Source organism: Gnatocerus cornutus, chromosome 10 (genome assembly GCF_029298725.1).
Source record: "Gnatocerus cornutus isolate USDA-ARS CGAHR chromosome 10, icGnaCorn1.1, whole genome shotgun sequence".
Classification (NCBI taxonomy): Eukaryota; Metazoa; Arthropoda; class Insecta; order Coleoptera; family Tenebrionidae; genus Gnatocerus; species Gnatocerus cornutus.
The window spans coordinates 9,046,171-9,059,280 of NC_142242.1; the positions used below are offsets into that span (position 1 = coordinate 9,046,171).

General features: G+C 35.3%; 1 protein-coding gene across 1 annotated transcript in view; it reads left to right on the forward strand.

Moving 5' to 3' along the window:
• LOC148167651 (serine/threonine-protein kinase pelle-like) overlaps positions 1–13,110 on the forward strand; it is a 152,347-nt gene that overhangs the window by 62,409 nt on the left and 76,828 nt on the right. The window lies entirely within an intron of this gene.

The window sequence follows — 13,110 nt, forward strand, 5'->3', positions numbered from 1 at the left end:
ACGACTTCTTTAGATATGTCACTGGTTTATTGGAAATGGAAATTCAGTGACACGTATGCAGTGAAGCGATTTGACTCATTTATGATTGCATTTACGTTAAAACAGTTATTTCAGTTGTGATGGTGACAGAATTAGATGATTTCATCCTTTTTCAGCAAACTTCTTTACTGTGCCTATAAAATGTATGGTACTAGATAGTTTTAACATTTTTCTTTTATTTGATAATGTCATTAATCCAAAGTAGATTAAGCTCGAAGCTCCAATATGTGAACTGCCGTAGTCAAGAAGTTAAAATTGGTTCAAAATACGTATAAAATCTAGGACGTAGTGCTGCTATCGAAAAATGCTGGTGCAGAATTAAGCTATGAGCCATTTGTGCGCACTAGCTTGTACCTACATGAGTGTTTGAATCACTTGATTCACAAGTGAATGTCAGTAGAGTTGGTATGCAAAAGTAACGAAGAATGCTGTATCGTTGAGTGGCCCAGCACCTACAAGACCAACGACAAAGACAAGTTTACCCATGTTAAAACGGAGTTTTATGGTATTTAGTGGCTATGCGACTAATAAATTCGTATGTTTCAATTATGATTTGTAGAAACTAGGTAGAATTGACAAATGTAGGCACAATTTTGCACATTTTTAAGACCGCCATACTAAAAGGTGTTATCAAGAAAGTTTCTTCAAGTCCAAATTGGCCGTACAGTACCATTGGCAAATGAAACTTCGAATAGGAAATCAACTAATGATACCAAGACGTATAAGTAATATGGAAATCAAATACATGTAGGTACTTACCTACAACTACGCGGTTTTGGATCACCAAAAACGCATGATAGTGAGTTACATTTTCTAAGGTCATTACAAATTGTAGGAAAATACTGTTTACATCTGATATTTCAGATTCGTGTTTTCAAACCGAATATGGTGCATGATGTTGCAAGTTGTATTTGTTGCTTCAACAAACCTTGCGAACTACCTAATGATCTAGGACGACCAGTATGATATGGAAAATGTGCTTGCACGGTGTCACGACGATTTCTCACTAAGAATGAATAACGAGTCAAAGAAGTAGTACAAGAAAAAATGAAACAAAATGACAATGAACATCATCTATACCTACGTTCCAATGAAAATTGCACACATGATATTTCTAACAAAGTATCGTCGGTCGACTCTTTCTATGGGACAATTCTTTAAACGAACATTAACTTTAGGGCATTGCAACATTCATTATGAGTGAAAAGACGATCAAGACTGAAAGCAACACACTGAAAATGATGCAGTACTTCAACACGGACTGTTACTTTAAATCTTGAACCTGTTCTTTCTCATTGAACCGCCAAAAGATGCAAACATGTAAGGGACGTTTATTGACACCCTATCGTACCCTGTTGAAAGCATTAAGAACGATTGCAAAACGTTCTGGACGGTTTTGTTAACCACCATGAACGACTATGCCACTTGGATTCTTTTCTAACATGGGTGGATATGTTTGACGGACAGTAACCAAGCTGCTAAAAGTGCAAAACCCTGCTTGTTGATGAATTCGATGAAGAGTCGCCGCAACATGATATGGTAAGTGTTCAGCGAAGGCAAGTGACTAGTACCATCGAAGCAATTGTTCCAGTTGAAAGCGACAAGCGATTTGCTCGGACCAAGGTATCGCAAATTTATTCTTCACCATCACAGAACATATCCAAAAACTTATGCTGCCCCTAATTTTTTTGTTCACTTCGTTACAAGGAAGTTCAAGAAATTAGTTGATAGTAAAAAAAAAGCCAAATCTCATCGCCAACAAGCAAAATGGCAGTGACCAAACGCTTACAATATTCCAACATTATTGGCACTTGTTTTAAATGTTCAAAGTACAGAGACATGTTGTAACAGTGTAAATATCTGATACATTTGTAAATTTTTGTACATTCGTTCATTACTATTGTAGAAAATATGGTGTTACATTGCTATAATTGTCACTGGTATAGTTGATTCACTGTTAAAACTTTGAACTTTAAAATTAAATACCTTGTGACATATTATTTGTTAATCAAAGTAAAGTAGTTTCCTGAAAAAGGACGAAATCTTGTGATCATCTAATTCTGTCTCCATCATAAGTGAGATTACTGTTTTAACGCAAATGCAATCATAAATGAGTCAAATCGCTTCACTGCGTACGTGTGACTGAATTTCCATTTCCAATAAACCTGTGACATTACTAAAGAAGTGAATACTAGTTGCACCTCATTGCGAACCATTCTGCACTTATATTTCTGGTGACGACCAACTTTCAACAAGTTTTTCGCTCACATTTCCTTGTGCCTATGAAATTTTTGCACCAAAACGCTGTCTAATGCATTGTGGTTAGTTTTCAATTTCAAAAGATCGGGATAAATCGTTCTGCGCAAGTTTAAATGAATGATATTCATCATCATGCTTAAAAGTAAACATAACCTCAAACGAGAAATATCACAAATGTCGAGAAACGATGCTCGGTTCAATGCATTGTGATTAGTTACTAAAAGATCGAGATAAAAAATCGTGAATGTGCATGTTTAAATCAATAGTCCTTATCATAATGCTCAAAAATAAACATAACTTCAAATGAATGTCACAAATGTCATGAATGTCACGGATTCATCAACAAGTCAGGGATGTCCTAAATCTAAACTCGCTGTAGAAGTCAATTGTTTCATAGCCGACTATTAGTTTGTATCTTTTGGAAATGTTGAGGTCCTTTTTTGTCTTTTTCTCGGCAACTTGACTTGCTAGACGGTTGATTTTTGGCACACGCGTATAATTATTGCTGTTTTATAAAATGACATAACTTTTAACTAATTAAAATTTAAAATAAAACAAGTAAAATTTACATTTTTAAGACAAGGATGACGCTGGTAACCTCACATCATCCTTACCTATTCAAGAAATTATATTTTAAATTTTGGAAAAATCCGTTCATAAATAACAAAGATATTGAGTCCGAAAGTCATAGATGGGCCACCCTGTGTATTAAATCTATACCCTAAATCTGTAAATAGAAAGTTGTGTCGTAATTTCATCAATGTTAAAATTAGTTGTTCATCTTTTTGAACGGTAGTTTTATGACTAATCAAAATGTCTGCCTGAACAAAATTATAAATTTTCTTTAAAAACTCAAATGAATCTAATCTAGTATAAAATTTAGCTTTACCATCATCTCCTCTATATGAATCAAAATTATGCTTCAGTTTTTTCAGTGATAATTGAACTGCATCTATTGGCATAGATGCAGTAATTTCTATTTCATCATGTAATTTTTCAACATTTTCTCCTGTATTTTCTAATATCTCAGTTCTTTGAACAAGTTCGTCGTGATTAGAAACCTTGATATATAAAAAAGCATTAAAACTTATGAAAACGTATTTTAAAGAAAAGCAATGAATTCTCCAAAATAAAATAAAATTCTTGAGCAATGTATCATGCCGTGAAGCAAAAATACTTATTATAGCAGGCTAAGCCCTAAGATAAGTAAAGCAGTATAAAGTTGGACATCCCAAGCAATAATATAAGCAAAGCACAATAAAGCCAGAACATGCCAAGCAATAAGGTAAGCAAAGCAAAAAAACTGAATAGTATTCTTAATAATTTCCTTGTGAGGAATTTCATTATTTGTTATATTTTACCGTCGCAATAACTGTTGAATCATCTAAGATTTTCTTCGTGTTTGTTCTATTTATATACCTGTTTGATCGTTTTTTTAAGTACATGTTTAATACTGGTTTATTATATCTCGTATTAATTGATGGCACCCAATCGGGGTTTTGCTCTTCATATTGTCATGTCTGTGACGGGGCTTTTCAATAATGACACAGTTTTGGGAGTATGTATTGTTTATTCCTAACTATTCCTACTAACTACATTGACACTAGAATATAATAAACTTAAAACTACTTACAATATGGATAGTGGTAGGCATTTTCCCGCTTGATCCAAAGGCTCGCTAACTTAATAATAATCACTGCTACCACTCGATGACCACTACCACTAACACTAACTCCGTAATCTCTACTACTACTGACTAACCACCCTTTGTACGTCGCCCATGTCACCTCGTTTCCGCAAGCTGACTTTGCTAGTCCTCCGTTTTGGAGTGCTAGCTAAGCCACTTGCGAAAACCCGGTGTTAATTATTATTAATTACTGACAATATAATGCAGCTGGCTTTCCTTAAGTACAAAGGATATTAATAATTGACATTATCCACTATATATTATTACCTGAAATAAAATGCTTAGAACAAACACTGGCATATTTTAGCTTTTTTTTCTGTTAAATCAGCACGTTTAAGGGCTATAATCCATAATTCTCGTCTTTTTTTACAAATTCCCGTTACTTTTCCGCTGTGGTCTTTCACGGAAGGAATTCGAAAAAACCTAAGCTTCTCCTTTGTACCCCTAGTGCTACCACATTTGTAAACTGCACAAAAACGCTGGCATTTTTTTAACACTATTTGGGCTAAAAATGTCTTAAATTATACGTGTGCCACTTACTTATAATGTAAACAATACATTCTATAAAACTTTAGCACAAACACATTGAAAACAACACCAAAATTAATCGAAATGCTTAATGTAAACAACTTGCGCAATGTTATTTAAATGGACAGGCACGGTTTGTTGATCCTCCACAGTGCAGGGTTGCATACTTTACAGGCGGTAGTGCCCGCACTCCATTTCATGTAATAACCTTCAACCATGCGTTACCAACACATGAATTTATTGAAATACATTAGAAGGATTTAAACTACTGCTTTGAAAATGTTAATACACCTGAGAAACATGATTGTTTTCGGCTATAAATGCATTATTTCTTATGCACCTTCACAACACTTATGTTTCTCAACAGTGTTAAAATGCGACACCAGAGGTCGTATCGGAACATTTTCATCGCGAATGCTGGGTCTATATGAAAATCTCATTCTTTGCTATTGAAAAATCTCGTTTTCAACAGTTTATGACTGTACATTTTTGTTTTAAATCATATTATTTCTTTTTAATTCTTAATTTTCATGCATATCTGCGCTTTTCTAAATTTATTTTAATCATTTACGTTGATTTTCATATAAGACAAAGACTTAAAATTTGAATCAGAATTAACTAATGTCAGGATCTCTAACCTAAAGCAAAGCCTGGGAAAATAGGATTTGTAAAATTATAGTTTGTTGAGTTGCAGTACAGTGTAAAATTTTGAAACTGTATCAAGCTACGTTTTTTCAGGCAATGTTGAAAAGGGTACAATTTTATAAAAATCTCAATTTTCGTAAAAAATGCAGTTAGAAACTTGTCATTCCAAACCCGCGTTTTGTCAACAGAATTTGCCATACTAAATGCATCTCGGTTTCTTTTACTTACTACTACTACTCAACGTAGAACTGAATAGTTCATAGGTGTTATAATTAGTTTAAATTAAGGGGGCTAATGAAAATGGCATTATAATTAATCGAGAAAAAGCAGTTTTCAAAAAGTTTGAATAAATTTGTTGTTACTAAATTTGTTTCTTCATTTAATAATGATGATAATAATAATATTTGTTATGGTTCAGTGAAGGTTTTTTTAAACTTATCGAAATACATATACTATAATATTATTTTTAAAATATTGTCTACCCATTTTGATGTTGAATTATTTTCAGACACGGTGATTAAATCGAATGTTCAGTGTAATATTATGAATCGTATTCATCTTCCTCACACCAATTGGTAAAATTGCCGCTTTTGTTACTGCTGCACTATGTATTAAAACTGTGTTAATCACCATGGACACTCCTTAGAGTAGGCTGTAAACGTTCAGATATAATTTATGGCCGTTTTGGGCGGCCAACTGTAGGTAGTAAAAATTTGTTCCTATATATTTAGAACAAAGGCAAAAATTGTATTTACATTTATTTACATTTGAAATAAATATATTTATGGTGGACCAGTGGTATTTGTAGTCAAAAAGGGTATACAGTGGAACCTCGATTAACCGTGCCCACCAAACATGTTATATCTAGACGGTGAAAAGCTGGTGGTGGGGGTGGAGATGCATGGGTCATCTTGGAGATAGCATTTGTGTATGCAGTGATATAAATCTGATACACCGGCGTATCAATTGTTCGTATCTGTTTTATACAGGTGTCCCAGAACTCACGCCTAGCCGAAAAAGGGCGGATGCCGGCAGCAATCAGGACGCCAAAAATGCAATTTGTTTTGTCCTGATGTGCATTAAAATTGAGGAATTGCTTAACGAAAATGACCAATCCCAGACGCTCAAGCACAAATAATATTAATGTTGCTAGGTTTCATAATTAAATCCTAAAAAGGAAAATTGATTTGGTCCACTACATTTTTATAACTGACATCTAATGTCAATTTGACAGATGAAAACCACACAATGGCGGTTCTAAAAAGAACCCTTTTATTACAACAAGAAACAGAACAAGGCACATGGTGTAATAGTTAAATCAAATGCTTGAACAAACCACCATTATTTTGGACACACAGATGAGCTCTCCTAACCAAACTTTGACATGCATTTTAAATCATGTGATACGTGATGCCATCCACAGTTTCCTGAATGCGTTGTCTGAGCTCTGCTTCAGTATTTAGCGGCACCACATAAATAACACTTTTGAAGTGACCCCAGAGGAAAAAGTCTAGCGCCTTTCAATGAGTAACCATTTGCGAAAACCTCTTTGACCGGATAATCTTCAGAGAGTAAACGTTGAACACTGGTATAGTGGTAAAAACGGGTGCCGGTGATCTGTCGCGAGAATTTTTTGTACAGAAGATCGTCCGATTTCTAACTGACGTGCCACAGTTCGGATACTTTGCATAAAGTGTTCATCAACCGCTTCCAAAACGGCTTCTTCATTTTCAACAGTTCTGCCTTGTCTTGGTGCTCCAACTTCGCGCCGATCTGTTAATAACTGTTCAGTGTGTCCAGCCAGAGAAATAACACTAAGATTGGTTTTGTTGTCCGGATAATGATCACGACCTGGAAAATGTCCTCGGTACGTTCTTGCTGCTAACGTCGAATTTCGATCGCACTCTTCAAAAATAAGACGCATTTCGAGGCATTCTGCCGCCGAGTACTTCTGAACCCTTTTAGACCAGAAGTCTTGAACCCTCTAGTCAATTCCTAAAGTACGCTGAGCCGTTTCTGCACACTAAGTTAAATACGAGTTAGATTTATTGAAGCCTGTCATTCTAACGTCAGTGAAATTTATAGTGGACCAGATTGTTTATACAAAATTCAAAGGAGAAAACTTAAACTGGTTTCTTAGCAACACGCGAGTGTATCCTCCAAACCATCTCCACGAGGCCTTGTGATTGGTCAACTTTGTCATGTCTTTTCTCAGTTTCTGTTGGAGCTGGAACTTTTTTTTCAGCAATTTATACATTCACACCTTTTCCCAATATTCCCGGTTTTCGGCTGGGCATGAGTTCTGGGACACCCTGTATTTTGAAAGGCAAAAAAGATATTGTTATAGTTTTGTTGTTGTTCGTATTCCAACGATCTCATTAAAACAAGTTGACAAGCGTTGTCATTTATTAAAATAATGAGATTCACAATAAAAATTTATTTCTAAAGCGTCTGTTTTCTTTATTGTCGGATAATTTTCAATGATTTTTTAATAAACTAGTTTCTACTGTATCGTGATCCAATGATAATAAGTGCAAATACTAAATGGTCTGTAGTTTTTGTAATGTATAAAAATAAATGAAAATGTAGGAGAAATGATCATTTAAAAAAAAAATTAAATTGGTTAAATAAAACTTAGTTTTTTTCTATTAAAATTCTTCATTATTATTTTGGTCGTTCAGTATACAACTTGAATTTAAACTGTAAAAAAGCAAGAACTTTGTATTTTGTCCCTATAAACTTGGTAACATGACATCTACATATATGTCATACCAATTGATAGTGTGGCCCCCATTTTAGTGTTAAAGAGTATATACACATTGAGCAGTGTATTGTACTATGCTAGGAAAATTTGGAAAAGTTGGTATGACTTGGAATATAATAAAGTAGAGGGGGATGATACTGTCAAAACCACTAATTATGTCAGTTTGTGAAATTGTATGTTTACTTTAACCTATAAACAAAATTTATTGAAATTAGTTGCTTTTCAAAAAGTGGATTATAAGCGGATGAAAATGCGTGCACCAACGTTAGAAATAACGGTAAATGTGACGCTTTATGAGAACTGTATCAATGTGTAAGTTTCCATTTAAGAAATCACCTAAGGGTTATTTGTTTTAAATTTTAGAATACAATACTACCAGAACGTATAACATGGGTACAAAGGAATATTTTCTGGCCAATATAAAGTTCACTGTATGTGTTACAGGCAAAAGACAGGTGGTAGGTTATCGTTTTACCTTTCAAGAAAGCTAAACCTAACCAATTTTTAATTGGTGATGTTACAGTTATATTATAAAATGAACGCACATTCAAGAGCACTGGAAACTCTAACTCTAGAAGGGCCAAGTTAGATATAGTGCCATGGAGGTTAGTAGAATGAGTTATAGAAGTAGAGAAATAATAAATGATTTTGTTTAGACACATTAGATTTGTGGAACGAGAAATTAATGCATTGGGCATGTTGGGAATCATATAAAAACAGAAGAAGACTGCTATGATGTTAAGAAATTACGACTGGAGATGGAACGAGTACAAAAGTTGTTATAAATCCGTCGTTCAACATAATATGTATTCGAAAGTGAAGCACTGGTTTACTGGTAGATGTATTATTGTCCTTATGTAGCAAAATCACTGTTTTAAAATTCAGTGCCACATTAACCTTAAGAGATTTAATATGTTAAGTAAGGCATATTTTCCTATGTCGATTTTTTCATCAAACTAATTATCAGATAATATTTACAATGTTAAAAACAGACCAAATTATCAGTAGTAGTTTTATCTACAATCTTTTTTCAGTTTTTAATATATCTCAAAAACTAGCTAGCTTATTTCATTTTTATAATAATTCCACTCTCCTTTGTACCTTTGACACAGAAATGGCAAGTACATCAAATAAAGTGGTCTTACGCAAACGCCTCACCGCAAGTGAGAAGTGTGCTGTCGGTAGGTGCTTTTCTGAACTACAGGAAGCCTACCCGACAGCCACTAAGGAATTTATATTGAAAAAAGTGTCATTTATATTTTCGGTAACAATGAGCTTATTTTGGAATATTTACAATACTTGCTTTATAGATCAGTGTTAGCCAAGCTCGGCAAATAGTTAATGGTGCCCAGAGGAATGAGCCCATTGTAGATTCGAAAACTGGGCGAAGAAAAAGGGCCGAAATTTATGATGACTTCTACTTCAGAGAAGAACTTTCTCTAAAAATTTTTGAATTCCATAAAAATAATACACATTTTACCCTTGATGATTTGTTTGATCACGCAAGGAAAGAACTTGATTTTAGATATTCAAAAATGACATTGTGGAGAATTGTAAGGAAAATGGGGTATAAATACAGAAAATGCAACGGGAGGAAAATTTTAACTCAGGGACCATACGTAATTGCAAAAAAAATAACGTTTTTGCGCAAATACCAACAGTATCAAATGTCGAGTGAAAAAGTAATTTTCGTTTATTTGGATGAAAGTTGGATATATCAAAATGGTAGTCCAGTACGAATGTGGTGCCACGACAGCGATGTAAGAGGGAACCCATCTCGTGTCAAACAAGAAGGTGCTCGGTTCACCGTGTTGCATGCAGGCTGTGCGTCTAAAGGTTTTCTCGATGGCTGTGAGTTTTTCCTAGATAGCAAAATTCAGCATCGAGATTACCATAAGACCATGGATCAGCATGTCTTTAAACGTTGGGTGGAAGATCAGTTATTGCCAGCAGTGAGACGGCTTGAGGGGAAAGTCGTGGTCGTATTGGACAATGCTCCGTATCACTCGGCAATAATGGATAAGCCACCCACGTTAGGATCCAGCAAGCTTGTAATGCAACAGTGGTTGACAGAGAATGGGGTGTCCTTCGATGATGGGTTCACCAAAAAACAACTCTGGGCCTTGATAAATCCTCTGACCAGAAGCCGCTCCAAAAAATACGTGATTGACACCATGCTCGAGGAATTCGGAGTAGAAACTCTTAGACTACCTCCATACCATTGTCAATATAATCCAATTGAAATGGCATGGGGGTGGTGTAAGAGTTTCTACAATAAACACGTCCGAGAGAAAGTCGTGACGAAAAACGGAGTTGAGGCGCTATGGAAAGAGGCTCTGTCAGGGTTTACTGTCGAAATGTGGCACAATTGTGTGAGGCATTGTGAGGATCTGATAAGGAATGACTGGGTGAAATGCATGGGTGAATTTACTAGTTTTGAGGATATTCCTCCAATCATAATTTCATTAGCCGAATCAGATTCAGATTCAGATTTTTCTGATTGTGATGATGATTCGGTTAGTGAAATTATGAATGTTTCAGAGAGAAGTTTGAATGAGAGTTTAATGAATGTTGATGGAAGTGATTTGATGATTGGCGAGGGACGGATGGATTGGTCAGATGTAGAGTGTGAGGAAATAATAATATGTGTGAGTGAAGATGAAAGTGTTTAGACGAAAATTACTTTTTCAGACATTTGGTACTACGTTGGAAGAGCAGATGGTGCAGCAGTTAATAACCAACTACCCCTGGTTGAATTAAGTTCAAATCTCATCGAAATATTAAAAAACGTTTGTCTCTTTTATTTGCAAGTGCATTCCAGGTGCGTTATTTGCTGGTGGAATAGAAAGTTTCTGGATTGGGGTTCATTTTACCTTTTTTGATTTAAAAATTGATTTTTCATACTTCAAACTTCTGGAATAGCACAGAACTGTTTTGTACATCCATTTCAAAAACACTTTGTATAATAACCTCCACAATTTTTGATTTATATCGTTCGATCCAGGTAAATGTGAATTATTTTTATAATTCTGAAATTTTTTTAGTGGATAAGCTCCTGCAAATTGAAGTAGAAGCTCATACGTACGTAGATTCAAGGGCCAAATTAACACATTATTAAATGACTTCAATTTCAGGCCCAAGTCAGTACCTTTCTATACTGAGTTCCATAAAAAATGCAACACCTAGAAGCTGTAAGCAGATTTTGATGAAATTTGCAAACAAGCTTTATTTCTGCATAAAATTGAAATGATGAAAATTTCATCAAGATATTTCAACTGGTTATGACTTCCAGAGGGCTTCTTGCTGCTTGAGAAAGTACTTTTAAGTGTGTTTTTATTGAAGAAAAATTCGATTTGTATCAGTTGCATCGACACATTCTTAACGAAAGCCTTTTAAACAATGCCTCGAGTTCCACAGAATTGATACTTCAACAAGTGAGTGATTTTAAGCGAGAACGAATTATTGGGCTGCGGGAGGCTGGTCTTTCTTTCCGAGCAATTGCTGTTCTACTTGGATTCAATGTGAATACCGTGTTACGCCAGTGGAGAACATGGTCTGAGAAAGGTCGTTTTGGTTGTCGTCAAAGATTTGGACACCCTAGAGTCACTACTGACTGGGAAGAATGGCGCTCACGACTATAAGCAGTTAGGGGTAGCCGACCCGATCTATTAAAAATGTTTGAAGGGAAGGTTTGACCTGAAGAGAATCGATGATGTCATAGGCTATTTTTGTTCATAAAACTCACTCCTCGACATCGGGCTCGCAGGTTAGAATGGTGCAAAGAACGGGTAGATTGGAGGGAAGAGTAGAACGGATGGTGTGGTCCGACGAATCCCGATTTTGATTGTGGACTCATGATGGTCGAAATAGGATCACATGTCAACGCGGCGAAAGACGGAACTTGGACTTTGTTGTTGAAAGGCATGTTTCTCTTACACGGGGTGTCATGGTCTGGAGTGCCATCACTGACACAGACTCCTTTAGTTTTTCTGGCAGACAATTTAAACGCGCATCGTTACGTGAAGGACATTCTGGAGCCTTTTGTAGCTCCACATACCGCAGAGTTGCTTGAGAGTTGAAGATGCTCACATTGATCGCCGATTGAACATGTCTGGGATTTATATGCTCGGTGTGCGGCTGCAGAATTTACACCATCTCCCAAACAATTTACGGGACCTTCGTGACCATATTCAAGAAGCTTGGGATGACATACCTCAACCCACAATAGACCATCTGATTTCGAGTATGCCCAATAGAGTAAATGAGTGTACTAGAAACCGCGGCAGGCCGACATATTAAATATCATATGTATAAATAAATGTATTATGCCTTTTTGCTCAAATTTTAATCATAATTATATTTATTAATTATGAACAAATAGAAGTTTTGTATAAATTTCACCAAAATCGGCTCACCCCTTCCAGGTGTTGCACTTTTTATGGAAGTCAATATATATTTGATGGTTTGGTTATTATATAGTCGATTTGGTGCATTTTTGGGACATCGCAAATTGTAGAGAAAAACACCGTTCAAGTAGGTACTTGGTAGGTACCAGAAATCTTAAAATTTTGCCATTAAAATGTTACAACTTCGTTAAACCTCACTGTAATGGAAAGTTCTGAGCTAACTCTTGATGTACGTCTAGGTATGAATTCCACAAAAACTGATTGATCATTGGAAAACAACATTTCATTTCTTTTTGGTCTGTGAGGTTAGAATTCATCCAAATTCTGCACACTTAAACTAAGTATCTTTTCAAAATCTTCGATGGTTGAGATGTTTACCCAAATACAATTTGAACATTAAAAGATTTAGTAAATTCTCTATTTGTTTAGCTTCTAACTACGTCTAAGATAACTACCTAATATTCCCAATTCTAAAAGTGCTGGAAGCGAACAGTTAATTATTTCACTGTCAACAACTACAACAACAAATCACTTGAACTTCTATTAAAACCAAGTAAAAGCCATTTCAGTTTTAAAAGTAACTCCAAATTTTCATAAATAGGAAATCCAATTGTCAATGTTTACAAATTTAGACGTTTCTGTCAAAATGTTGCACACAGAGTAGGCAATTTTTGGTGTATAAAAATGTCCCTAAAAAGTACATTCCTCCACACAATTCTTTGGTACAGTCCCAAATTTCGAGCCAAATTTGACATTTGGACCACACTATCAATTGGTATGAC